The 27,578-nt window shown below is 41.9% G+C and overlaps 1 protein-coding gene and 1 pseudogene across 11 annotated transcripts in view; one reads left to right on the top strand and one right to left on the bottom strand.

The window, feature by feature from the left end:
* Positions 1-27,578, bottom strand: part of NCOA1 (nuclear receptor coactivator 1) — a 216,641-nt gene that overhangs the window by 184,903 nt on the left and 4,160 nt on the right. The window lies entirely within an intron of this gene.
* On the top strand, positions 187-4,987 carry LOC105943031 (ubiquitin-conjugating enzyme E2 variant 1-like; annotated as a pseudogene).

Below are 27,578 nucleotides of genomic sequence, written 5' to 3'. Positions count from 1 at the left end.
AAGCAGACAGAACTGGGGAGATAACACAAAGGTCTGGAGGCAGAAGGCCCAGATTCAATCTCCTGTACCATAATGTCCTTTGAGCACTACCAGGAGTAACCGCTGAGCAATGACGTGGGACTAGCCCTTCATAACAAACAAAACTGGGACCAGGGAGATAGCTCAAAGAGCTGGAGGAATGGGGGCATGCAGAAGGCCCAGTTGGATTCCAGGTACAACACGGTGGCTGCTGGGTGCAAGCCCGTAGTAGTGAGCTGAGAGTAGCTTCTGTGTCCCTCTTCACCATCCCCAAAAGGCATAATTAAAGGCTGTGGATGGAAGCAAATACATCCAGCATTGAGTTTATCTCTAGGGAATGGGGAGATCAAAGAAAAGAAAGGGACACACAGCAGACCAAGTCCACAATGTTAAGCCCCAACTTAGTTGGATGGGTGCTATAAGAACTATTTTTTTTTCTGTAATCCTTCATTCTTTTATGCAGGTTTGAAATATTTCAATCAGGATTTAAAGAGACCTACAGTAGCCACCTACTGAATGGTTCTTACCTGACTATCAGCAAAGCAGCAACTGCGACAGGGACTGTTTCACAGGCTATTTCAATCTGGAAACCCAAAAGCCTGTGCCACAACTGGCAACTTGCTAGAAAACTGCCTTTCTAGCCTTTTTCTCCAATGAATTCTCCTTTTTCTGTCGAATTATTTTATATATATATATATATATATATTTGGTTTGGGGTTATAACTGGCAATGTTCAGGGGTTACTCCTTCTTCTGCACTCAGGAATCACTCCTGGTGGTGCTCGGGGGAGTGTATGGGATGCCAGGGATTGAAGCTAGGTTGGCTGTATGCAAGGCAAGTGCCCTACCCTCTGAACATGCCCACGCACAAATCATCTCTCTCAATCCCCACAGTGGAGAAAACAGAGGTGTCATCTCTATTTGACAAGTAATTAAAAATTAACCTTAATAAAATCAGGTATCTTGGCTGAGGTCACAATCAATAAAAACCAAGGAAAGAGCCCAGATAATCTGTAGGTGTAAAGCAACTTCAGAGCAACTCTGACATTTCAGAGGAATGGAACACACAGCTTAGTAACTCGGTCTAAAGGGGGTTTCATTTGGGCTGGTCACAAACTCAAGGTAGCACTAAGGATGACAAAGTTGACAAGACCAAAATTAATTCTGGGTTATATTAAAAGGAAAAACAAGAAATCTATCAACCAACCAAATCTTGTACTACTATGGGCATAAGACAAGCACTGAGTTCATCTTAGACTCTTGAATTTTAAGAGGACATTGTTTAAATGATGGCTGCTGCCAAGGGCAGTATTCCAGCTGAATAAAAGAATCAAAGACTCTCCCGAAGGTCCTCTTCCTGTGGATGGACTTGGGCCTTCATGCTGCATCCTCACACACTGAGAGATGCAAGAGGAGGGAGCGCTCTGATCGTTTCTTACAGGAGCACCAGTCTACAAAGCTGACTTCAACTAAACCTGATTTTCTCAGAAAAGGACCTATCTGCATGCCATAAAATGAGGGGGCTTCAACATATGGCTGGGAGTGATAAAAACTTGCAGTCCGTAACATGATATAATCACCAAGTACTTTCAAATTGCAACAGAGGGAGAAAAAAATAAACTTGTACTGTGATATAGAACTCTGAAAGTGAACTCTCTGAAAGTGTACAAGAAACTGAAAGCCTTTCTGCCACAGATGCTAGCTGCTCTACTCTAAGGAAACACAGGACTACACAATCAGTCAACTCTGCTAATTCACACATTCTACCCTCAGTGCAAAGGTTAATCAGGCTTTGATAAAGAAACTCCATTAAAGCCCAACAAAATATTGATTAACAGGGGCTCAGGGTGGACATTAACAAAGTGGCAGAAAATCATAAACTGACAAAATATTACTGAGTGATGTCTTTTGGTGTGTATATTTAGAAAACAAAATAATTTGATCTCTACAGCAAAAGAAATTAGAACTTACCTTGTACCACATATAAAATGCTGCTGAAAGCTTGCTCGTCAAGCCCATATTCTCCCTTGAACATGTGTCTCGCTTGTGTATCTATTTCCTATTTCCCTCTGGAGAAGCCTGTGTTCTCTCTTGAACACATTCCCTCTCTTTCTTTCCTCTCCATCTTTCTAAGCAAGTTTTGTTCAATTAAACTACCTTGCATCACAAAAACAAACAAACAAAAGCTAATCAAGTATTTCAAAGGTCTAAATATAAATACTAAGACTTAAAGAAAAGAGACATAGGGGCTGAAACAATAACACAACCAGTAGGGCATTTGTTTTGCACGACCCAGGTTCGAATCCCAGCATCCCATATGGTTCCCCACGCACTGCCAGGAGTAATTCCTGAGTGCAGAGCCAGGAGTAACCCCTGTGCATCGCCGGGTGTGACCCAAAAAAAAAAAGAAAAGAAAAAGGTATAGATTTTCATGACTCCCTTGGATTAAATAATGTTTAATTTAATTAAACATTAAATTTAATTTTCTAGGACACCAAAAGTACAAGATAAAAGCAGATAAATTGGGACTGGAGTGATAGCACAGTGGGTAGGGCGTTTACCTTGCATGCAGCCGACCCGGGTTTGAATCCCAGCATCCCATATGGTCCCCTGAGCACTGCCAGGAGTAATTCCTGAGTGCAGAGCCAGGAGTAACCCCTGTGCAGAGCCAGATGTGACCCAAAAAAGAAAAAAAAAGGAAAAAAAGCAGATAAATTGGACTTCAAAATTATATAATAAAAATAAACAACCAAACATTAAAATATGTGGGGCTGATGCGCTAGTACAACAGAAAGGTCATTTGCCTTGCAGAGCAAACCCAAGACTGATCCCTCGCACCACTTATGTATCCCAAGCCCCATCAGTAGTTATCCCTGAGCACAGAGCCAGGAGTAAGCCCTGCGCACAACTGAGTGTGGCCCCAAAACCAAAATAAATAAATGAAATAAAAGAGGCAAAATATTTTAATACATTTTTCTCTTCAAATGAACAGTCAATTAGTATATTAAAAAGTATCAGCTAAGTCATTAAAAAATATGTATATCAAGGGGCCAGGAGATAGTACAGGATGCCAAGCTGGGTGCACGCCAAGCATGCGCCACACAATCCTCGAGCATGGCTGGGCACAGCTCTAGAAGCCACAAGCATCACTGAATTTGGCCTGGAAGCCCCCCCACCCCCGGTAATGCCAAGACCGTCCCCAGCACTGCAGGGTCCAAGCAACTCTGCACACTTAGGCCTCTGCACCAAGCCAACATCCTGGTTAGCCAAGAAACACCAGTGAAAGGGCCAGAGCGATAATACAGCAGGTTTGCCTTGCTCGTACGTGACCCAGGTTCAATCTCCGGCTCCGACATGGTCCCTCGAGCCCTGCTAGGGATGATTCCTGAGTGCAGAATCAGGAGTAAGTACTGAGCATCACTGGGTGTGGCCCTCAAAAAATCTTATTTAAAAAAAAGAAGAATCACAACTGGGGACGCAGGAATAACCCCCAAATTATTTACACAGGGCCAGAACCATAGCTGAAGTGGTAGAGCACGTGTATAGGAAGCTCTACATTTGACTCAGGCACCACAAGGTGCCCCAAGCACTGCCAAGTGTTACTCAAGTGGACCCTGAACCCCCAAACCCTCAGGCCACCACTGAACCAAGCATCTCTGGTGTGGTCCTGGAGCCCCATAAACACTGCTGGAGAGACCATTTTTATTAGTTACATGACAAATTTTGGCAAGGATACCAAAAAAAAAAACCCTTTATATCGCTAAGGGAATGTAAAATGTTGCAATCACTTTAGAAAATACTTTGTAATTCTTCAAAATGTTAAATACAGAGTTAACTCTTTTAATAAATACAGTTACCTTAAGACCAAGCAATCCCACCCTTGTATATAACCAATAGAAAGGAAAACATGTCAATGCAAACATTGTACATAAAGGTTGATAGCATTATTCTTAAGTTTGAAGATAGAAATAACTGTAATGTTCATCAACAGTTAAACAAATGATCATTACAATGGAATATTATTTAGCCATAAGAAATAAAGTACTGATATCCTCTAAAATATGAGTGAATCCTTAGAATATTAAATAAAGTGAAAAGGCCAAACACAAAAGATCATAAAAAACATTATGATTTCATGAGATTTCTTTTGGGAGTAATGAAATAGTCTAGAATTAGTAACAATAGTTTCATAACTTTGTCTATACTAGAAATGACTGAATCATATACTTTAAAAGAATGACTTTATGGTATGTAATTATCTCAATAAGTATAATAAAATAGGGGGTCTGGAGCAGAAGTACAGAGGGTAGTGCAATTGCCTTGCACAGAGTTTATCCAGGTTTGATCCCCAGTTTGATCCCCATACAGTCCCCTGAGCCTACCAGGAATGATTCCTGAGCACCATTGTGGCCCAATAAAACAAATAAATAAACAAACAAATAATAAAAAATGGCAATGCAAGATGGCAGCCACTACAAACTCAAAAATGTTATGAAAACCAAATATACAACCTACCAATAGAATGTGGACCTGAATAAACAAAAGTGCCCCCTTTGTAAGAAAAGTTAATATGAACGTACTTAATAGCTCTGATGGAGTGATGATGCAAAGAACCATCTCAGTACTAGCACAGTGGCAGAATTCATACAGCATCACCATTTTCCTGCAAGAGCTTCAGCGCCTGACGATGTCTAAAGAAATTACGAAACTCCCTCTGCTGCCCCAAAGACAGAGCTACAGCAACTAATCAGAACCAAAGCTTCAAGACCTTCTCCATCTCATTCCATCTACTTTGATTCAAAGTCTTCATTTTCTGCTTTCTAGATAAATCTCGTAAACCTCACTTCAAAGTACTGTAGAAGTTCCCATTCAAAGACGGTTTATCTTATGATACTGCAATAACACAGTGGGTAGGGCGTTTGCCTGGCACGCAAATTCCTCCATCCCTCTTGGAGAGCCCAGCAAGCTACCAAGAGTATCTCGCCCATTCCATAAAGAGTATCTCTTTATGGAAGAGCCGGGCAAGCTACCCTTGGCATATTCGAAATGCCAAAAACAGTAACAACATGTCTCACAATGGAAATGTTACTGGTGCCCGCTTGAGCAAATCGATGAACAACGGGGCAACAGTGTGACAGTGCGAAGCATATGATACTAATTTGTTGCCCACTTGAAATATATAAGTTGTGCTGTAACAAATCATCCAGTCAAATGCAAAGTTACATTAATAATAATAATAATAATAATAAAATTAATGGGCAAACTTTCTTAGTTCTATCACAATGAAAGCCTTATAATTCACCATGGTAAGTATAGTAATATGATTCCAAGAGTAACGTAAGAACTATACGCAAAATACCAAGAAAGTGTGTCCAGTTCCAGCCCTGGGACTTCCTAATAAACACATTACCAAGATTTGGGAAACAAAGCAACGAGTACTGCGAAGGCCCTGCACATGTGCCCCAGGCACTGATCAGACTCAGCCCCTCAGCCATGGAGCTAGAAAAGGCCTTATACAAACTGTCCTCAGTTCCCCAGGTATTCCTTAACAATATTCTTTTTTTTTTTTTTTGCTTTTTGGGTCACACCTGGTGATGCACAGGGGTTACTCCTGGCTCTGCACTCAGGAATTACCCCTGGCGGTGCTCAGGGGACCATATGGGATGCTGGGATTTGAACCCGGGTCGGCCGCGTGCAAGCAAACGCCCTACCCACTCTAGCCCCCTCATTAACAATATTCTTAACTGATAACAAACTGCTGAAGATTAGACCTATTTTACATCTATTTCTGTGTTTATTGTATATGTAAATATTAGCAGTAAACACTTTAATGGATTTATTATTATAAATACTTCAGATCATATTTAAAATAATTTTAACATATATACTTACTATCTAGTTAAAGAAATGCTACAAGTAACTGGAGACATAGTACGGTAGGATGGGTGCTTGCCTTGCATGTGATAGACCCAGGTTTGATCCCCAGCATCCTGTATGGATCCCCAAGCCCCACCAGGAATAATTCCGGAATGCACAGCCTGGAATAACCCCTGCACATCGTGGAGCATAGCCCCAGAACAAACAAAAAATAAAGAAATGCTACAAATTTAACCAACACTTCTACTTTAACAAATATTTTATTCTTTCAGAAAAAGGAACTTTAGCTATAGACTTTTGCTCTTTCCACTAAAAACTATTTGTAGTGAGCCTGAACATGTGACCCATGGAGTAAAATCAAGATATCACAGTTCACTAAAGACTCTCAAATCATCTCTGCTAAGGGAAACTTTAACACACGTAAAGTCTCTATCACAGTCAATGTGAACAATGAAAGAAGGAAACTCCCACAAGTCAGCAGGGACAGTCATGAAAACAAGAAGCTTAGAAAATAACCTGAGGGTTCTTTCCATCCAACTCTTCACTCTCACTTAGCCAAAAGCACAGGCCTCCACTGTCTACCTTCCTGTTATTCCAGTGCACTTCCCACTTAATAGATATTTTCATGGTGTTTTTGCCCACAATAATCCCATTAATTCTGCAAGACAAATAAGGCAGCTAGATTTCTACCCCCTTTTTAAGGATATAGAACAAGGCAATTAAGAGCATAAGATTGGAGTTAAGTAAGGCTTGAATCCCTGCAAAATAAAGCTGGTAATCCTGGCTCACAGGGTAGTTACAGGGATTAGATTACACAATATATATATATAAAAGCATTTAGCACAGAACCTGGCATAAAATAAGTAATAAGGTAAGAGATGTACCATTAGTAGTAGAGCACATTCTGAGCATGTGAAAAACCCTGAGTTTGGTCCCCAACATATGCTGTCCTGCCTCTAGCACCAAGTGTGGCCTTTGTGGCCATCCCAAACACTTACAAATGTGACCTCTATAAAAAAAAATTTTTTTTAAATGAGTGATAAAAAGTATCTGTTCCCACCACTGTTGCTCTCACTGCTATTGTTGCTAAGTATATTGGATAAAATAGCTCCTAAAGAGGGGGGGTCCAGACCAAAGTCAGGGTCTTTGCGGCCACTCAACATGACTTTATTCTCTAGTGGAACCAGAAGCATCTGTGTTTCCCAAAGTGGGTGATATACTCCCTGAGGGATACCGGGGTGGGGGCCACAATAGTAACCTTGGGTACAATTTGGGGACTGTTCTCTTTAGGAAGGTGTATGTACAGTAGGACAGAGCACTGAGTGACTTTTATATAAAGGGGACAATGGGCCCAGTAAGCCTGAAAACCTCTGGTACAGAGAGCAGACACCACTATTCCCAGGCAATATGTCCCTTTTCACCTAGACACCATAGAGGCTGATTTATGGACTGGGTTTTCTGTTTGCTTGTTAGGTTTTTGGTTTGGGGTGCCAACCTGGCAGTACTCAGAGCTTACTCCTGGTTCTGCACCCACGGATCACTCTGGGCAGGGTCTGGAGGGCCATATGTGGTGCTGATGATTGAACCCGGTCAGCTGCATGCAAGGCAAGCACCCTAATTGCTGTACTATTGCTCCAGCCCAAGGTTTAATTTTTTCAGAAAAATCTTTTCTAAGAATCAAAAGCCAGCTGTACTACCAACAGATGCTAATATTATAAAAAGACAAGTAGATATTCAGTCTGTCCCTAATATCATCTATAAAGTTATTTGCCCACCCCCACCAAAATTAAATCATAGTCAACTACCAATCTGCAAGTTAAATACAGGACAGATTAAACAAGTTCAACTAAATGGAAACATAGACTAGGATGAACCACTCAGGTTCTTCAACAGGTAAATTACAGGGGGATGATGAGAGAAAGAGAGAACCAATTAAAAATTGTTTTTTAAATAAACCTTCAAAAACATGTTTATCAATTAGTTTAACAATCATTTCTCTCCCCCTCCCCAAAGAGCTAGCAATAACACCAGTTCATCTGCTTAAGGGAGCCAACAGTTTTTATTATGTTTGTTTTTCCCAGGAATGGAGACTGAACCCAGGTCTCATGTATGCGAGGCATGTGCTTTGCCACTGAGCCACATTCCCTGATACTCTAGTGACATAAACAGAATATTCAGAAATATTTAGGTTTTGGAACATTTCTCTTTTGTTATTATAAGTCAATAAATTAACATTCAGGTTTTCCCAAGAAAGACAATAACACATAAAGCTGTAATATTCCTATTACGAAAGTCTTGTTCTGAACATATTTTTAAGACTACAGGTTTACAAGTTCTTAAAGTGATTGTGTGGATACACACATGCACAAAATCTACAAGAGGTGGCTGGAGCAAAGGTCAAGGGAAAAAATAAACAAGAAGAACAGTCAGGAAGGAACACTTTTGTAACTGAAGCTTAAAAGAAAACCCACACCATCAACAGGATTAGCTGTCAACAGGAACCTTCCCAGAGTAGCCCATTCTAGAATGTGATTTAAGATATTTTAATGAAAATTATGCAGCAACCTGGCATCAAGACCTCCTTTAAGCTTTAAGGAAAATTAAATTAAAAATAAAATTAAAATCCATCTGAATTTTCGAAATGGGTAAGTTATAAAGATTACTTCCTTATATCTATATTATCCACACAAGGATTTGGGAGCATTCACAAAGCATGTCAGAATTAACAGAACAGGGGCCAGAGCAACAGTACAGCGGGTAGGGCATTTGCCTTGCATGCGGCCAATCTGGGTTCGATCCTTGGCATCCTATACAGTCCCCCAAGCACTGCTTGGAGTAATTCCTGAGTAAAAGCCAGGAATAACCAACCCATGAGCAACGCCGGGTATGACCCCCCCAAAACAAAAAAATAAATAACAGAAGTGATGAGACTTGGGCAAAGAAAAAAGCAGGAGAAAAATGAGAAGACGGGGAGATGGGTAAGTTTGTCACACAGGTATATGCTACTATGCTGCAAAAGAGTGCTGCGAATCTGACCGAGCTCCATGGCACAAGAAAATCAGTACTGGTTACAATGTCATGATGCCCAATGTCACAGTCACGATGATTATATGTGACAAGTGGTTCCACTTGGTCAAAGGAAACAGTTTTTTCTGATAGTAAGACAGGTGTGGAGGGGAGTGGGGGGTGGATTACTACATGAATTCTAATAAAAAGATGATAAAGAACAATATCTGCTTCAACTGCACATTTCAAAATGATTAAAATGAGGGACCAGGAATACGGCCAGTGGGAGAGCACTGAGGCGTGAGGCTGCCAGTTCAAACCCTGACACAGTCCCCAGCACTGCTATTATGATCCCCAGTGCTGGGTGTGGCACCCCAAGTGTGACCTCTAGAGCACCACAACCAAGTGTGACCCCCCAGCCATCACAATCACAACAAAGAGGAAAATGATAAAGATAATCAATTTTATGTACATCTTACTACAATTTTATCTATTTATTTATGGCTTTTTTTGGGTCACACCGGCAGTGCTCAGGGGTTACTCATGGCTCTGCACTCAGGAATTACTTCTGGCAGTGCTCAGGGGATGATATGGAATGCCAGGGATCAAACCTGGGTTGGCCGCGTGCAAGGCAAACACCCTCCCTACTGTACTATCGCTCCATCCACATCTTACTACAATTTAAAAAATATATTAAATCAAGGGGGTGGGAGAAATCGCACAGGGGTTAAGGCAATTTGCGTCCCATGCTGTCAACCCAGTTCAATCCTGGCAGCACACATTTGGTGTTCCTTATCATAGTCAGGTGTGGTACAGAAATGCTCCCCCTGGGGAGAAAAATCTGAGGGGGAGGTAAAACAATAGCCGGTCATTGTTACTGCATATTACTAAGCAAATATATTTTAAGCGAGAACCTAGTGGAGGCAGACAAAATTATTATTCCCATTTAACAGATGAGAAAAGTTTCTTTTAATAGCTCTAAGGGCTGATTGTATTACCTCAAATAACAATTCCTTAAGAGTGATTCTACTTTGGTCTAAAACAATATAATGAGGTCCAGAGAGATAGTGCAGTGGGGCAGGGCATTTGTCTTGTACGCAACTGATCCAAGTTCTATCCATAGCACCGTAAGTTCCCCCTAGTCCACCAGGAGTGATCCCTGAATGAAGAGCCAGAACAACCCCTGAGCACTTCCAGATGTGCCCCCTGTTCTTCTTACAACACCATCTCCCCAAAAAAGTTCAAGTTAAAACAATATAAGCAATGTACATAGCTCTGTGAAAGCCAGGCTTGCTCCAAGCTAAACACTGTTCCTAAAGCCATGAACTATTGCTTCTCTGTCTTTTGGTTAAGATCAAGTGAAGCCATGAACTAAAAGGGCACATTTAAACAAGTCTCAGTGTTTTATTTGTGAAAACTAAGTTTGTGCCGAGAATAGAACCTGCTACCATGAAGCTATTCTGCACTGCCAGTACAGGTAGCCATTATACTTCCAGAACCAATGTCAGCTTCATGGCCTCATGGAAGTTAACTAAAGATGTTAAAATATGTCCAGACCACCTCTCCATGGAATTAGACCAAGAAAGTTTTTGTAGAACCAAATTTTTCCTCTGAAAATAGTTCTGGTCCTGCACCAGCAAACAAATCAACAATTAAATCCTAAACTGCTGTGTGATTCAATGTGTTCACAATGATTTTGAGAGTTCGACGTGAAGTACAGTGGGTAAAGTGCTTGCCTTGCACCCTTGCACATGACTGACCTGGGTTCGATCCCAGCATCCCACACGGTCTCCAAGCAGCACGAGGAGTGATTCCTGAGTGCAGAGCCAGTAGTAACTCCAGTGTATGCCCCCGACACCCCCCCCCACAAAAAAATGCCACAATGATTTTGACTGAAAAATTCTCAAAGCAATAATGTCCCAGCACTTAGCTCAGTGATAAATTACCTCCCCCAGTTAAGCATTCATCCATAGCACAGCCAAAGGATGAGTATGGGTACAGGGATTGAATTCAGGTGGGCTGCATGCAAGGGAAATGCCCTGCCCACTATTCTATTGCTCTGTCTCCTATGCCAATAACTTTAGAGTAATATCCCCCCCGCCTCACACACACACACACACACACACACACACACACACACACACACACACACACACCGTCTCTCTCTCTCTCTGAAATAACTAGGCAACAAGGTCAGCCATCTGTGAAGGCCATTCCTAGTTTGTTATAAATGCGACTACATTAAAAACATATTGTGACTAGGAAGTCATTAAAAAATAAAAAGACAAAGATCCTAATTGGAAAGAAATCAAACCAAATGAGCACCTAGGGGGAAAAGCCAATATACAATGAACATCTGATAAGATGTTCAATCTTACTAATAGTAAAGGAACTGTAAATTACAACAATCTATCTATTCTTACCCATCAAATAGACCTACATAGAAATAATTTATGAGAAAGAGAGAAGAAAAGTGCCTGCCACTGAGGCGGGGGTGGGGGGATACGGGCACTGGACAGGAGAGAGACTGGGGTTACTGGGGAGGTGTAGGGACAGGTGCTGGAACATGGTATGACTGAACCCCAATCATGGACAACTTTGTAATTGTGTATCTCACTGTGATTCAATTAAAAATTAAGAAGAATTTTTAAAATTATTTAAATTAAAATAAAAACTAAATGTTTGTATAAATATAAACTGAAGCACTTGCAGCAGAGTGATAGGACAAAGTATTTGCCTTGCATGCAGCAAATCCAGTTCCCGGCATTGTGTGGCCCCTAGAGCGGAGCTGGGAATAGACCCACAAAATCCCCAAAATGTAACATATATTTTAATAATATGTGTTAGTATAATGGGCTGGAGTGATAGCACAGCGGATAGGGCGTTTGCCTTGCACGCTGGCTGACCTGGGTTCAATTCCTCTGTCCCTCTCGGAGAGCCCAGCAAGCTACTGAAAGTATCCCGCCCACACGGCAGAGCCTGGCAGGCCACCCCTGGCATATTCAATATGCCAAAAACAGTAACAAGTTTCACAATGGAGACGTTAGTGGTGCCCGCTTGAGCAAATCGATGAGCAATGGGATGACAGTGACAGCATAATATATTTTACAACTATTCACGTGTTTACTAAAACATGATATATACAACTGGAGATGGTAGAGCTGCTAAGGCACTTGCCATGCACACAGTCAACCCACTGTCAATCCCTGGCACCAATCATATGGTCCCCCAGGATCACCAGGCATGATCCCTAATAACAGAGCTAGAATAAACCCTGGAGCACTGCCAGGAGTAGCCCCAAACAAAACTAATAAATTAAAAGATAGGATTTTAAAATATTTTACTAATATAAAATTAATGTTTATATTAGCTATAAAAAGTAGAAGCTGTTACTCATTAGTGGAGTATAAAATAACATCACATGAGGCTAACACCCAAGAACAGTAGATACGAGGGCCAGGGGGATTGCCCCATAGCTGGAAGACTGCTTCATGAGCAGAGGGGAGAAGGCAGATGGAATAGAGAAGGGATCACTATGGAATGGGAGATGCATGCCAAAAGTAGATAATGGACCAAACATGATGACCTCTCAGTTTCTGTGTTGCAAGCCATAATGCCCAGAAGTAGAGAGAGAGTATGGGGAATATTGTCTACCATAGAGGCAGGGGGAGGGTGGGAAAGGGGGGGTATACCCAGGATATTAGTGGTGGGGGATGTGCACTGGTGGAGGGATGGGTGTTTTATCATTGTGAGACTGTAACCCAAATATGAAAGCATGTAACTAACTCATGGTGATTCAATAAAATTTAAAAAATAAAAATAATTTTTAAAAAGTAGAAGCTATTAAAAACTTTGGTGTACTAATTTGAAAATACATCAGGGGCCACAGCAATAGTACAGCTGGGGAGGGCATTTGCCTTGCATGTCTCCAACCTGGGTTCGATCCCCAGCATCCTATATGGTCCTTTAAACACTGCCAGAAATAATTCCTAAGTGCAGAATCAGGAGTAACCCCTGAGCATCGTCAGAAGTGACCCAAAAAGCCAAGAGAAAGAAAGAGAAAGAAAGAAAAGGAAGGAAGGAAGGAAGGAAGGAAGGAAGGAAGGAAGGAAGGAAGGAAGGAAGGAAGGAAGGAAGGAAGGAAGGAAGGAAGGAAGGAGAAAGAAATTCATCAGTCTTTCTTGCTAATAGTGGGGGTTAAAGTCAGGGGTGCCCAGGTAAGGGCAGAACCACTCCCAGTGATGCTTAAGGACCTCCAGGGTCATAGCCAGTGGTTTAGAAGGCAGTGTGAAGACAGGACTAGAACCCAGGGCCTTGCACATAGAAGTCATGTGCTCTACCACTTCAGTTACATTCCCTTCTCTAAAAAGACTTGAAAAAAATTAAGTGTGCACAACAATGGAGCCAGAGCAAGTAGAGCAGGAAAGTGCTTGATTCGTATGTAGGAGACCCATGTTGGATCCTCAGCACCCCATAGGATTCCCTGGGAACAGCCATGGGTGACCCCTGAGCATAGTACCAAGAGAAAGCCCTGACCACAGCTCAGTGTACCCCGCACCCAAAAAGGCAAAGAAATTATGCACAACCATAACTCTATAGGTATGTTCTCATTACATGTGTAAAACCAAGTACAAATTAGGACTGTATAGTGAAAAATAGCAAAACACAATAGTAAAGGGATTAAAAAAAAAAAAAAACCTGGTTATTCAGGGGCCAGAGCGATAGTACGGCAGATAAGGTGCTTGCCTTGCACACAGCTGACTTGGGTTCAATCCCTGGCTTCCCATATAGTCCCTGGAGCACTGCCAGTTGTAATTACCAAGTACAGTGCCAGGAATAAAATCTGAGCATCCCTGATTATGGCCCAAAACAAAAACAAAAACCAAAAAATCCCTGCTTATTCAAATGTCATCAAATGAGAAATATTTAATTACAGAATACAGTAAGTAGTTCCTTATATGTTACAAGACCACCACCGAACCATCCCCCCGCAGCCCCGCAGCAGATGCCTGAAATCACAGATAATATAGAGTACACAGAGTATTTTTTTCCTATGACACTTACCTATGAAACTTTAACTTAGAAGTTAAGCATAAGAAATTAACAACAATACCTAACAATGAAAGGGGACATTAATATTATATTCTAGTTCAAGTTATGAGAATGTGGTCTCTCTCTCCCTTCTCCCTCTTTCTTATTGTACCTGATAGTTGTAAACCAAAGACTGGGTAACCAAAAACCACAGAAAGCAAAACCACTCAGAAAAGACTACCATGCAGCACTTTGTGCAACGATAAAATGTCTCCTTCATATTCTCATAGAAAGGTTCCAATCACAGTAAGTACAGGAAATCAGTGGGGTGGAGAGAGTATAGCAGGTAAGGCTATAGAGAGTAACTGCCTTGCACTGGCAGACCAGGTTTTGGTTCCCCCAGCACCCCAAAAGCCCCCCCCCCCCCCCCCCCCCGCAAACCTACCGGAAGTAAACCCCAAGCACAGCAGAGAGTGAAAGGCCAAAAGCAAAAAAAAAAAAAAAAACCACCTGTGATTATTTTATTTTATTTTTGGTATCTAGGCCACACCTGCAGTGCTCCGGGGATACTACTGTCCCACCAGCTCACGCTCAGGGGACCAGGCGCGGTGCTGAGGACTGAAGCCGGGGGGCCCCCTGGTTCTTGCAGAGCTCTCTCTGGCCTGACTATTTAAAAAACATGATTCTGGGGCCGGAGCGATAGCACAGCGGGTAGGGCGTTTGCCTTGCACGCGGCCGACCCGGGTTCGATCCCCGGCATCCCATATGGTCCCCCAAGCACTGCCAGGAGCAATTCCTGAGTGCAAAGCCAGGAGTAACCCCTGAGCATCGCTGGGTGTGACCCAAAAAGCAAAAAAAAATAAATAAATAAAATAAAAATAAAAAACATGATTCTATTTGGGGGGAAGGAGCAAGAGAGGAAGATAGGAGATTGAAAGAAGGCAGACAGGGCAGGAAAGATACCCATGGGAGTCTGAATTATAATTCTTTTGTTTGTTTAGGGGCCATACAGGCGCGGTGCTCAGGGGTTACTCCGGGCTCTGTGCTCAGCAATCACTCATGGGTGCCAGGATGTGGTGGTAGGAATCATGTGCAAGGAAATCTCCCTACTCTCCGGTCTACCTCTCCGACCCTTGAATTCCTTCGTTTCTAACAGAGAAACTCAATTCAAACTAGCGAAACCAAGTTAGGCAATTGACTAGCTCATTTCATTGGGAGAGACAGGGTGGCTCTTACTTGAGATGTAAATAGAGCCCCGGCCTGGATGCGAGCATGCGCACTTGTGAGCGTGTGAGAGCCGGCCCCAGTCAGCTGGCGCGTTGGCCTCATTCTTTCCTGTGACAGATGGGCTTTCCTTCATGTGGCCAGCACCCTCTATCTTCACTCAGCTTAGCAACTCTAATGGAATGAGCCTCTCCCCCATCCAACATCTGTTTCTCAAGCTCAAGGAAGGGCTCTGGACCGACAGTGACCACTTGGCCTCCCGCGGTAACCACCGTGTCCAAAAGGATGGAACAGCGGGACAGGCCACGCCTCTGTCACGTGCCCAACCCTTGCTCAAGAGAATGATCCTGTGAAATGTGAGGAACTAGCGGGATGCTACACAACAAACGGTTAACACACTGCAGCGTTCACCCTTTAACTCTATGTACTTCGTGGGAGGGGGGGAGAGAGAGAAAGAGAGAGGCAGGCAGGCAGAGACAGACAGAGACAGAGATTGTTTTTAATTTAAAAAGGAAAATGGAGAAGCCAGAAAGATAGGACAGCGGGTCCCTACCCACTGTACTATCACCATCACTCGGTGCCTCCAGGAGTGATTCCCTGAGCACAGAGATAGGAGCAAACCCTGAGCAGTACCAGGTGTGGCCCCAAAACCAAAATATAATTAAATTTAAAAGGACAATATTAGGGTGAGTTCAGAAAGGCTAAAATCTAAAGGTTATGGTGAGTTAATTAAGGGATGGTAAAGAGTGAGTTTTGTGTATCATTAGGGATCTGGGTTTCCTACTTCCACATATTTAACCAATACCTTAGAAGAGATTTAAAAATAAGTAAAACAAAGAGATCAGGGACTTTTGGACATTTCATGAGATTTTCAAACAGCAAAATTCTCCAGTGGCATCTAAAAGGCCCTTTTGGGGCTGGAGCAATAGCACAGCAGGTAGGGCATTTGCCTTGCACGCGGCCAACCCGGGTTCGATTCCCAGCATCCCATATGGTCCCCTGAGCACCACCAGGGGTAATTCCTGAGTGCATGAGCCAGGAGTAACCCCTGTGCATCGCTGGGTGTGACCCAAAAAATACAAACAAACAAATAAATAAATAAATAAAGGCCCTTACTCTTTTCACTTTTCTCACTCTATAATTCAGTAAGACAGACATAGCAAAGTTTCAGATCGGTTTTATGAAGCCAAATAATAACTTCCAATCATTTCAAATACCTAATCTAAGAAGGAGGAGAACGCCATCTCATCTAAAACACTAATACCTACCCCACATAGATTCTAGTAAAATCTCTTAATTGATCTAAGTCCCTACTCATCAGTACAAATTCTTTTCACAAATAACCTAAACAGAAATCTAATTTTAGACTGACATTAAGTTTTGCTTATTCAATAACTCCAGGCACAGTCTACCAATTCTGGTGTTCCCCCAGCTAAAGGGGATTTCACCAATTCTGCTTTGGTGAGGAAAAAAATACTGCTTTGCCAAATACTCAGGATCTTGCCCACATTATATAGCTCCTTAAATAGCACTGTAGCACTGTCATCCTGCTGTTCGTCGATTTGCTCGAGAGGGCACCAATAACGTCTCCTTGTGAGACTTGTTGTTACTGTTTTTGGCATATCGAATATGCCACGGGGAGCTTGTCAGGCTCTGCCATAGGTAATGTCTTGTAACTACTTTTGTCCAATGGGCTATAAATTATAGTTACTTCAAGGCAAAGTAAGCAATGAAGTTCTGTGTTCTTTGTTATAGGACCCCCTTTTTCAGGTATCATGGGACTATGCTACATGCATCATTCCAAATCCTACAAATGTAATTCAAATTCTACTTCCTCCAGGATGGTTTACCTGGACCAAGTGTATCATGCCCTGGAATCATCAAAAACAAACTTATGCATGTAGACTGGGTGGAGCAATATGAAAGCAGAGTGGTGCTAATCTCATAATGTAGAATACCTCTGTAACCTACAATATAACAGGCAGCAAAGAACATATGAAAACAGAAATGAGCAAACGTGGCAATAAACACATATCAAGAAAGTGCTCAAAATAATTAGTGCTAGAGGGGCTGGAGTGATAGCACAGCGGGTAGGGTGTTTGCCTTGCACGTGACTGACCCGGGTTCGATTCCCAGCATCCCATATGGTCTTTGAGCACCGCCAAGGGTGATTCCTGAGTGTAAAGCCAGGAGTAACCCCTGTGCATCGCCGGGTGTGACCCAAAAAGCAAAATAATAATAATAATAATAATAATAATAATAATTAGTGCTAGAGAAATGCCCATGTATCTGTTAATAACTAATTTCTTTTCTATTATTCTTTGATAGTATATATGAACATAATAAACATGCATATAAAAAAGTACTTCTGATAAGTATGTGAATTAAGCATTATGAATTAATGACTTAAAAAAAAAAAAGACTTGGGGCTGGGAAGAGTGCACAGGAATTAGAGACACACGTGCCTGGGACCTTGGTTCAATTCCAGCTCCATAGGCCCGACCCACCCCAGAGCATCATAAGATATAGCTCTGGAGGTTCCCAAGCAGCACCAGGGTGGCCTGTGGTCCCTGTCAGCACAGGGCCCAGGAATCATTGCATCCTCCAGCACTGAGCCGTTCCACCTGGCTGGGCAAGTTTTGCTGGCAGAGGCCTTCAGGCCCCCTAAGCCCCAATTAGGAGATAAAACAATATTTGAATATTCAAGAGACATTTCAGAGAAAATAAAGTATAAAACAGGCTCCCCTTTTGCCATTCTTGTACCCTAGTCTGGGAAAGAGAACATAGAAAAGCAAAAAATTCTGCACAGTATAAGGCAATAAAAGTCTCAAATGAATAAGTGAAACAGATATGAAAAGAATTCAGCGAGGGAAGAGACTGCTTCCAAATTTTATGGTCTAAATACTTAGTGAGAGAAGTGGAATAAGAGCAATGCTCTAAAGGAGGGGCAGAAATTCAAGAGATACAGTCCAGGAAAATGGAAGACATTTCAGAAAAGGAATATGTAGTGGGGTGGGAATAGAGAAGCCCAAGAGAATTTCAGGCAGAGTAAACTGACGATTTTATTTCAAACAATTTATTGCAGGAGACTAATGGGGAATGAGACCAGAAAAGCAGGTACGTGTGACAGACACTGGAAAACTTCTAAATAACAGACTGAGGGGCCAGAGGATAGTGCAGCAGGAAGGGCTTTTACCTTGCATACAGTCGACCCAACTTCAGTTCCCCAGCACCACCAGGAGCTCAGTTCCTGAGTGCAGAGCCGGGATTAACCCCTGAGCATCACTGAGTGCGACCCCCAAAATAAATAAGTAACAGGTTGAGAAGGCAGAGACAGCTCAAGTGGTAGTGTGCAAGGCCTTAAATTCAATCCTCATCACTACATGACCCTTGGGCACCACAGGGGGAAGACTTGGTCCCCCCACCCCCTGCCTCACTACAACCCCCAACCTCCAATATCATAGGGCCCACCAGGTAGAACACTGCCAGCTTGTGGCCCCAGGTCTCTGAGCACTGCTTTGGGTGGAAGAGAGAGGGAGGAAGGAGGTAGAGTGAGAATAGTGGGGGATGGGATGGGAGCAAGGGAGAATTTACTTGATGGAAAGAGAGAAAACGGGAGGAAAGAAGGTGAGGGAAGGAGGGAAAGAGGAAGAGAGAGGATGAGAGGGGACTAAAAAGCAAGTCTCCCCCCGATCTCCCATCTCTCAGTCCTGAAGACTGAACCCAGAGCATCACACATGCAAGAAAAACACTATACCACTAAGCTACATCCCTGGCCATGAATAATTTTATAATGAGAAGTCATCGAAGGCTTTAAGCAAAGTAACATAATGAAATTAAGAACTTGAATGATTATTTCAAAGCAAAATTTCGGATCAACTTAAGAAGAAACTTACTGGGAACAGTGAGACCATTTTAGATACTATTGCAATAGTTAGACCCAAATTAGAACTGACAGTGAGAAAGAAAGGAAACAGATGTAAAATGCTGATGAAACTTAGAAAGTGTTTCTGCTTAGTATTTTTTTATGTCATATGTCAAATAAAACCCTATGGACTCTAGAAAGCTGCGATTCAGATGCTATTAAGTGGTTAAAAACACTGCAAAGATATAGTTCAATGGGCTGGGTGCCTACTTTGCATGCAGGAGGCTTGGGTTCAATTCCTGGCATCATGTGGTCCTGAGAACTGCCAAGAGTGCCTACTAAGCACAGAGCCAGGAGTAGTCTCCAAGGACTGCTAGGTGTGATCCAAAGACAAATACAATATAAAATAAAATACAAATTAAAACAAAATAAAATCACAACTGTGATTTTCAGCCTGTCTATACTTGAATCGGTACTGTTTCTATACATGTATATGTTGCAGTGTCTACACATCAAAGGTCCACTCTTTTTTATTGGGGGCTGGGGGTTATAGGTGAGAAATAATATTGGGAGCCGCCAAGTGATGAAGGTCAGGCAATTGTGCAACAAATAGATAGAACTCAAACATCTGTAAAGGCCAAAGGCACTGCAATCACATCTATTGCAAAATGGAAAAACAGACTGAAAATCCAGTCATACTGCAGGCTTGAGTAATGACATCAGATACATCCATTAAACTTGGCAAGAGTATAAGACCGAATGAATGGAGTTATTGAGGTCCAAGTCCTTAACAACAGAGGTTCTGAACCTCTGGGGAGGTCATGGACCATTGGGAATTTGGTGAAAGCAAAAGAGCCCTCTCTCCAAAGAAATCCATAGACTCACATGGTTTTACACATCATGTCACAGACTTCTAAGGTCTACCTAGAGCCTTATAGTCCTTAAATTCCATAATTATGGATCCGTATCATAAAATAATAGTAGCTAGGCTGGAGAGATAACTCACTGGGTTGAGGGCATGTTCTGCATGCAGCAGGCCCAAGTACGATCCAGATACTGCATGTACCCCAAAAACCAACAGCAGAGTCCTCTGAATGCCACCAGGAACAACCACTTGAGCACCCCGGGGTGTGGTCCATAAAACAAAACTATTTTTATCAATTACTTCACAATGTATAAGGTTTTTATAAGATGCTATAACTATGTATATATAATTTATATATACTGCATACCAGTTAATAAAATTTACCTTGTTAAAGCATACAAAAACTAGAAATTTATAAGAAAACTCAAATGAGAAAAATGATTTATTTTGATGGAGGCCTCCTAAGCAGTGCTCAGAGGAGCTAGACGCCTCCCAGCTAGATGGATTGTGCCCGAGGAAGTGAGGTGGTAGGGGGACTCAGCCACACCTGGTGTTGCTAGGGGCCTCCAAGGGAACACCAGGTGGCATCAGGGACTGAACCAGGGTTGGGTGCCCTATTCCCTGGATTATCTCCTGGCCCAAAAACACATGGGATTTTTAAACATGTATTTTACTGACTAATGATAACAGCACTGTACTCTAATAGATACTCTTACACCACTGTTTAGGGGACAATAATGTGATTGTGTGTGGTTTGTTAACATTTTAATTTTGCACTTATATTTTGCAATACAGAAATTTGAAAATCTGGTTCTAACCTCAGTTAAGTTTTATAACTCTTTCCTTTGATTTTAATGGCTATCTTGGCCAAAAGACATACTTTATAAAGATGAGTAAAGCCAAAGGAAATACATCAATTTTTAATACTGAATAAAACATGACTTTCAATTTTCAATTCCATTTACCATTTATGCATTTTACTAAAATTAGTACATTTCTATATTTCCCAATAATAATCAGTTGTTCTTATAAACTAATCAGATGGCGCTGTCTAAATTTTTAGCAGGTGAGCTCAAAGTCAATAAAATACCTCTTTTACAAGGCATTATATTCTAAAATACAACTTAGAAAATTTTATTTTCAAGTTTAAGTATACATTTTTTAAAAAGTTCGTAAACTTAACTGACACAATACAGGAATTAAGTCTGATACTGATGAAAATGCTTTCAAATGCCACGTTCAGTAATCATGACACTTTATTTCATTTTGAAAGGTAGTTGCTTTTTGAGTCACTGTTAAGAATTTACCATCATCAGGCCAGAAAGAGAGTTCAATGGGCTGGAGCACACGTGTTGCATACAGGGGGCCAGAATCAATCCCCAGCACTGCGTGGTCGAGCAAACAACGCAGTGAGTGACCCCCTCGCACAGATCCACAGGTAGCTCCCAACCACTACCAGATGTGACCCAAACCCTCTCCCCACCAAAAACCAAACAAACAAACAAACAAACAAACTCTGCATGCACTTTCCGTTGTGATACAAAAAATGAATGTTAGAAATCTACATGAAGAAAATAATTCTAAAATTCAAATCACTAAGGCCCATTAAACTATAAAATATCATGACAGACTGAACGTAAAACAGCTTCCTTGTAAGACCACTGATTATTTTTTTCCTTTTCTCAGTTTTATATAAACTCTACTGTAGAGCCCAGAGCTCTGAAAGTGCCTGGGCTCCCAAGGGTCAAAGGTGCCTTCCAGCCAATTTTCCTTGCACTTTATCTAAATTTCAAAGACTTCATCTTAAAGATATTTTAACTGTACTGTATCCATCTCTGAATTACTACCAGTCTGGCAAAAGAGAGCATGCAGCAGATTCTGCGCCATCCATTGTCTTCAGCCCTGTACCCTCAAGTGTTCCTTTGGCCAGCAGGTCAGTCAAGTATCAGACAAGGTTGGAGCAAGGTTCAGGACTCTTTCCATGATGGTCCCCACCTGAAATCCTTTGTAAGCAAGGCACAAGATTTATCGGTGAAGGAAATCACAGGCTACATTGAATGCCAGGGTTTTGCAGGTCCCATTTTACCTGAGAGATGTACTAGGATAAGGAGAAGACATTTTTTCACATTAAAAAAAAAAAGTTTGCTGCATCATCTTAAGACTACCAACTGATAATATGGTACTTTTAAAAATGGCTACACAGGGGCCTAAGAGATAGTACAGGGGTAAAGTCCTTGCCTTGCAAGGGGCCAAGGCCAGTTTCATCTCCTCTCTAGCATGAGTACCACCAGGGGTCATCCTGAGCATAAAGCCAGGAAGAGCCATTGAACACAGCAGGGTGTGGTTCCCACCCCCCAAACAACCCTTAATAAACAGCTTCTACTTTAAAAATAAAAGAAGCAAGGAGTAAACTATTAAAATATATATATACACATATATATTTTATATACATATCGTACCACTGTTCATCGATTTGCTCGAGCGGGCACCAGTAACATCTCCATTGTGAGACTTGTAATTGTTTTTGGCATAGAGAATACGCCATGGGTAGCTTACCAGGCGCTGCTGTGCGGGCCTCTCCGAGAGGGACGGAGGAATCAAACTGGGGTCGGCCGCGTGCAAGGCAAACGCCCTACCCGCTGTGCTATCGCTCCAGTCCTATATTTTATATATGTATATATATTTCATATACGCATACATAAAACACTAAATTCTATTCAAAAATCATAAGATTCCTATTTTATATTAGGTTATTTTGGGGATCTAAAAATGCTTTTATTTATTTTATTTTTGAAATGTGGGGAACACACACCAGGCAGACTCAGGGATCACTCCTGGCAGTCTTTGGGGGGAGCATGTGAGGTACATCAAATCTGGGCTGGCCATATGCAAAGCCAATGTCCTACCCACTGTATTATCTCTCTGGCCCTTCAAAAAAATTTTTTTAAGTTTATACAAATTAACAGTGACAGTCCTTTTCAAATCCCTTCCCCTATGTGCACGCATGTATGTGCGTACACACATGCACACACAAATAAGAACATTTTTCTTTCAGATGGAAAAACTACAGTCTGCTCTCAATCATATATAAACACTAATGAATTGCATTCTGAGTTTGGTAAGCCTTCCAGATGGAATCACTTCCAAAACTTAAGAAAGCACCAGATTTAAGGTGCAAAGTCTGCCCCCAAAAGAGCCATGTAAATTTGGAAAACTGGAATTTCCTCCTATTTCATTCAGTTATAGAAATCCCACCACCCCTCTCCAGGTAGAAAGCCTTGCTCCTGCACTGTGTCATTACACTCAAAGTAAACCTAAGTTTTTCTATCCTTTCATCTTTGCTATTTAATTTTCCTAAATACACTGTTCTCCTTGCTTTCAATTATAGGGGAATTACACCTGACTTCCATATTCTTTCTCTCCTTTTCCCACCCTCTCTCCCTCTCCCTCTCTGTCTCTGTCTCTCTCCCCCACCCCCCATTCCAGCCACATCCCCAGTCTGTCAATCATGTTTTTATCTACCAACAAACCTTGCATGAAACTTGCTCTGATCCCTCTCAGATGGAAATTAATTGCTCCATCTCCTGAATCCTCAAGGTACTATTTTAGTCCCTCTCTCACAGCGCCTGTCACTTTCAATTGTCTCAGAGGCATTTGTGTGTTTGTCTTATCACCTCTCTTAGGTCATAATCCCCTTAAGAACAGGACCTATATCTCATTGTTTAATTTCCCTATCTTTTAACAACAGACACCTTGAATAAAGTAGGTACTCATATAACAATGTCTTGAATTAAGGAGTGTCTACTTAGAAATTCAATTAAAGATTTCTTGTCCCACCTGGAACGGACAGGAAGGTACGACAATCTTTGCAGAACAAGTACCTTTTCTCTGGTTTTCTTCAAACTAACTCACCAAAGTGAAGCCTGCACAACATTTGAAGGCACTTTTAAAAAGCTAGGGGCCAGAAAGCCAGTCCAGTGGGTACAGTGTGTGCTTCGCACGTGGCCGACCTGGATTTGATCTCCAGCACCCCATACAGTCCCCGGAGCACTGCCAGGAGTGATCCCTGAGGGCAGAGCCAGAAGCAAGCCCTGAGAACAGCCAGGTGTGGAAAAAAAAAAATCAAGGGCATTTTATCCTTCAATTATCTGATTAAATATGGTGCGATATCTTTATATATACACATTCACAAAAGGATATCTTTGGCTGATAATCAAATCTATGCTTGCCAATAAAAGCACGTAGCTATTTTACCCATATAGGCAAATAAATTTGGAAATAGAGAATGACCAAGCAATTTATCCCAGAGGGTGAAAAAACTAACAATCCTAAATTTCAATATTTAAAGACCAACAAAACACGAGGCCTAATTTTATTACTAAAATCCAACACCAACCATAGTTCTAGATACTTAAAGACCAACAAAAACGAGGCAGAATTTTATTACCAAAATCCAAAAACAACCACTCAAAGATAAGTTTACCCAGACAGAAGCACCAAAGGATCAACATTGCTAAAGTACAAAGGTGAGACCAGAAACAACACAAAAACCTTAAAGTGACATTTTCATTCAATAACTGTTATGCATGGCTCCTGCACCCTAGGAAAGCCAAGCAACAGGGTTACGGGCACTCCACCCCCACTCCAGAGAAGAGAAAGAAAGGCAAATAGCTGCGGCAATGTGGCAAGTGTGGCCAACATGAGTGGGGAGCAGTCCGTTTAAAGGTATGAAGAAGTCCGTTTAAAGGTATTTCGGGTCAGAAGACATGGAAGCAAATGTCACTGGTAATGCCCAGGAAGAGGCTGTGCAATCTTACACCCACCACTCAGCCTCCCTGAGTCTTCTTTCTCCTTTACAAAACCTAACTGGCAGGGCTGACACAGTACACCAGTACAGTGTGTCTTGGAGAGAACGCTCAAATATTTGCTAAGTAAGAGCCATAGGAGAAATGCAGACATTTCTCCAGGCCTGTCCGTAGTTATTCTGCTTTGTGTTTTCACAGGGGCTTCTCCTGGGACACAGGTCTGACAGTTTGCTGCTAAGGCCCTCGGGCTGGTGCTCAGTACCCCTGACCCTGATGGGGCAGGAGTAGAACTCAGCCCCTTCCCCAAAGAAGCAAGGCAAGTGCTCTCCCGGAGCTCTCTCTACCCAGCCCATTTCTGTAGCTACAAAGAGCAGTCTTAGTTCACTCTGAATTAATGTCTTTTCACAAGATTTGGCCAGTTTTGACCAGAATAAAAATACTCCTTTTCTCCTAGCTTACCCACAACTCAAAAACTTATGAGAAAGTCGGGGAATGAGGCTTGGTGGGAGAAGCCCTGGTTAAATCCCCGGCACCTGAAAAAAAAAAAGAAAAGAAAAAAAAAACACACAACCTTACTAGAATTCTTAGAATGCTTAAATCTCCTTGTAACATTTTCAAATATAAGCTACCAACTCTCATAAACAAACCAGGAAGCCAAATACCTGGGTTCTCGCCTGAGTAATACCACTAAATACATGAGCCATAAAAATGACTATATTTGCTCTAGTCTTCTCAGATACAGCATTAAGGAAACTGTCATTAAATGCTGAGGTCTCTTTAATCTAAATGATATGGTTCATGCTGTCCCAAGGATTTTTCAATCTAATTAAGAAAACCAATTCAGTATATACTAAAAAGAGAATCTGATTCAAAGAAAGAAATCTGTTATCTAGAACAAAGTGAGTTACTGATGCAATGGGAGTGATAAAATTAAGCTATCTAGCAAAATACCAGTTTGACTGTTTTCTGAAGGTCAAGAGAACACAGAGAAAAAGGAAGCAAAAGAAAATAAAACATGTAAAATCAAAGAAGTTATTTTCTTGCAATTATAATACTTTCTTCACTTATGTAGCACTTTACAGTTTACAAAGTATTTCTACATATGCCATCTGCCACAAATTTTCTGCAATGAGAAATACAAGACCAGTTTAAATGATAAACTTGTCTGCAGAGAATCTCTACTGAAAACAATAATATCAAAAAAATTTAGAAACATGGTGTTTTGTTTGGTGGTTTGGTTTGGGTTTGGGGGTCAGACCTAGTCGTGCTCAGGGTTTTTTCCTGGCTCTCTGTCAGGGATGACTCCTAGTGATGCTCAAGGAACCATACTCTCAAGTGGGGATCAAACCCCTCTGGCCACAGGCTAGACAAGCACCTTAACTCCTATACTGTCTCTCTAGCCCCTAGGAAAGAGTTCTGTCAGCATTCATGTGTAAGATAAACTGGAAAGGCAAGTGCACGCAGGCAAACAGCTATAAACAAATCATAAAATTTTATTTAAAAAGAGACATGAAATCAGAATAACATGCTCCCTTAGTGATTAAGAATCTCGGGCCCAGAGTTGGTGTGACTCTCGTGTACAGAGTGCGGGGCAACAATGAAGCAAGAAATTCCAAAGAAAACAATCACATACTCGAAGATGGATTAGAGTGTGACAGACTTATATTAGAGAAATGTGAGAAATAGGGACTAGAGAGGCAGTACAGCAGGTGGGGTGCTTGCCCTGCCCAAGTTCAATCCCCAGCGCCCCATATGGTCCTCTCAGTACCACCAGCAGCAATTCCTGGGTGCGGCGCTGGGAGTAACCTCTGACCATCGCTGGATGTGCCCCCACCCCCCAAAATAAGAAATGTGAAGAAAAAACATTCCAATTTGGTGCTGGGGTGATAGCACAGCAGGTAGGGTGCTTGCCTTGCATGCAGCCAACCCAGGTTCGATTCCCAGCATCCCATATGGTCCCCCAAGCACCACTAGGAGTAATTCCTGAGTACAGAGCCAGGAGTAACCCCTGAGCATCACTGGGTGTGACCCAAAAAGAAAAAAAAAAATCCTACTTGACTCTGGGAGTCTTAGGAACAGTTCAAAGGGCAGGTGTGAGCAGATGCTTTGCATGTTGGATTCCCTGACATGATCCCAAGCACCATATCGCCCATTTCCCAAGTGCCCAAGAGGGACCGTGAAGCACCGAGTCATGTGCAGCTATGTCTCCTCTCAGCCCCATTCTGTACCGATCATGTTAGGCATACTGAGTTGTTTAATACGTAATTTAAATTAAATATCACAATAGTATCAGGGAAATTGTTCCAGTTTTAAACCTGAAACCCTGAGGTCTGGTGTGGGTAACCGGTTCAAGTGTAAACTACTAAGTATCTGGAAGTGGCAGGACACCACAGCTTGAAGTCAAAGTCCCACTGCCAAGGCTTAAATGTCTCAAAACTGCAAGCCAGAGGAGCAAAACCGAAGAAGCATCCTGGGAATACTGGGAATCAATCCCACGCTAGCAGAGCTCCGGTCCTAGTACCAGATGAATTCTGATTCTGTGGCTGCACCTATTGGCCATTTTATTCCCAATGGTCAGATCCGGAACTTCTCAGCAAAGCCAAACTTCAGCTCTTCATGCTGAAACCCATCCACGGCGAGAGATTTGATCAAAATATACCTCAACTGAGGGTGTCTAGGTGGATTAATTTCAAGTCTCCCACCATCCAGTGACTATCGCTTCTGTTTTGGCATAAGCTATTTATCTTCAAATTATGATAACTATACTCAGCTTTTCTAAAAGCCTGTCACTTCAAGGATCCTCAAAAATACTGTGATACAGATGGGGCTGTGGGGGAGGAAGCATGAACACAACCCGCTCCACTTGGCACTGCTGGATTTGTTTGCCA

The sequence above is a fragment of the Sorex araneus genome, chromosome X (genome assembly GCF_027595985.1).
Source record: "Sorex araneus isolate mSorAra2 chromosome X, mSorAra2.pri, whole genome shotgun sequence".
NCBI classification, from domain to species: Eukaryota; Metazoa; Chordata; class Mammalia; order Eulipotyphla; family Soricidae; genus Sorex; species Sorex araneus.
This window is presented reverse-complemented; position numbering and strand designations above follow the sequence as displayed.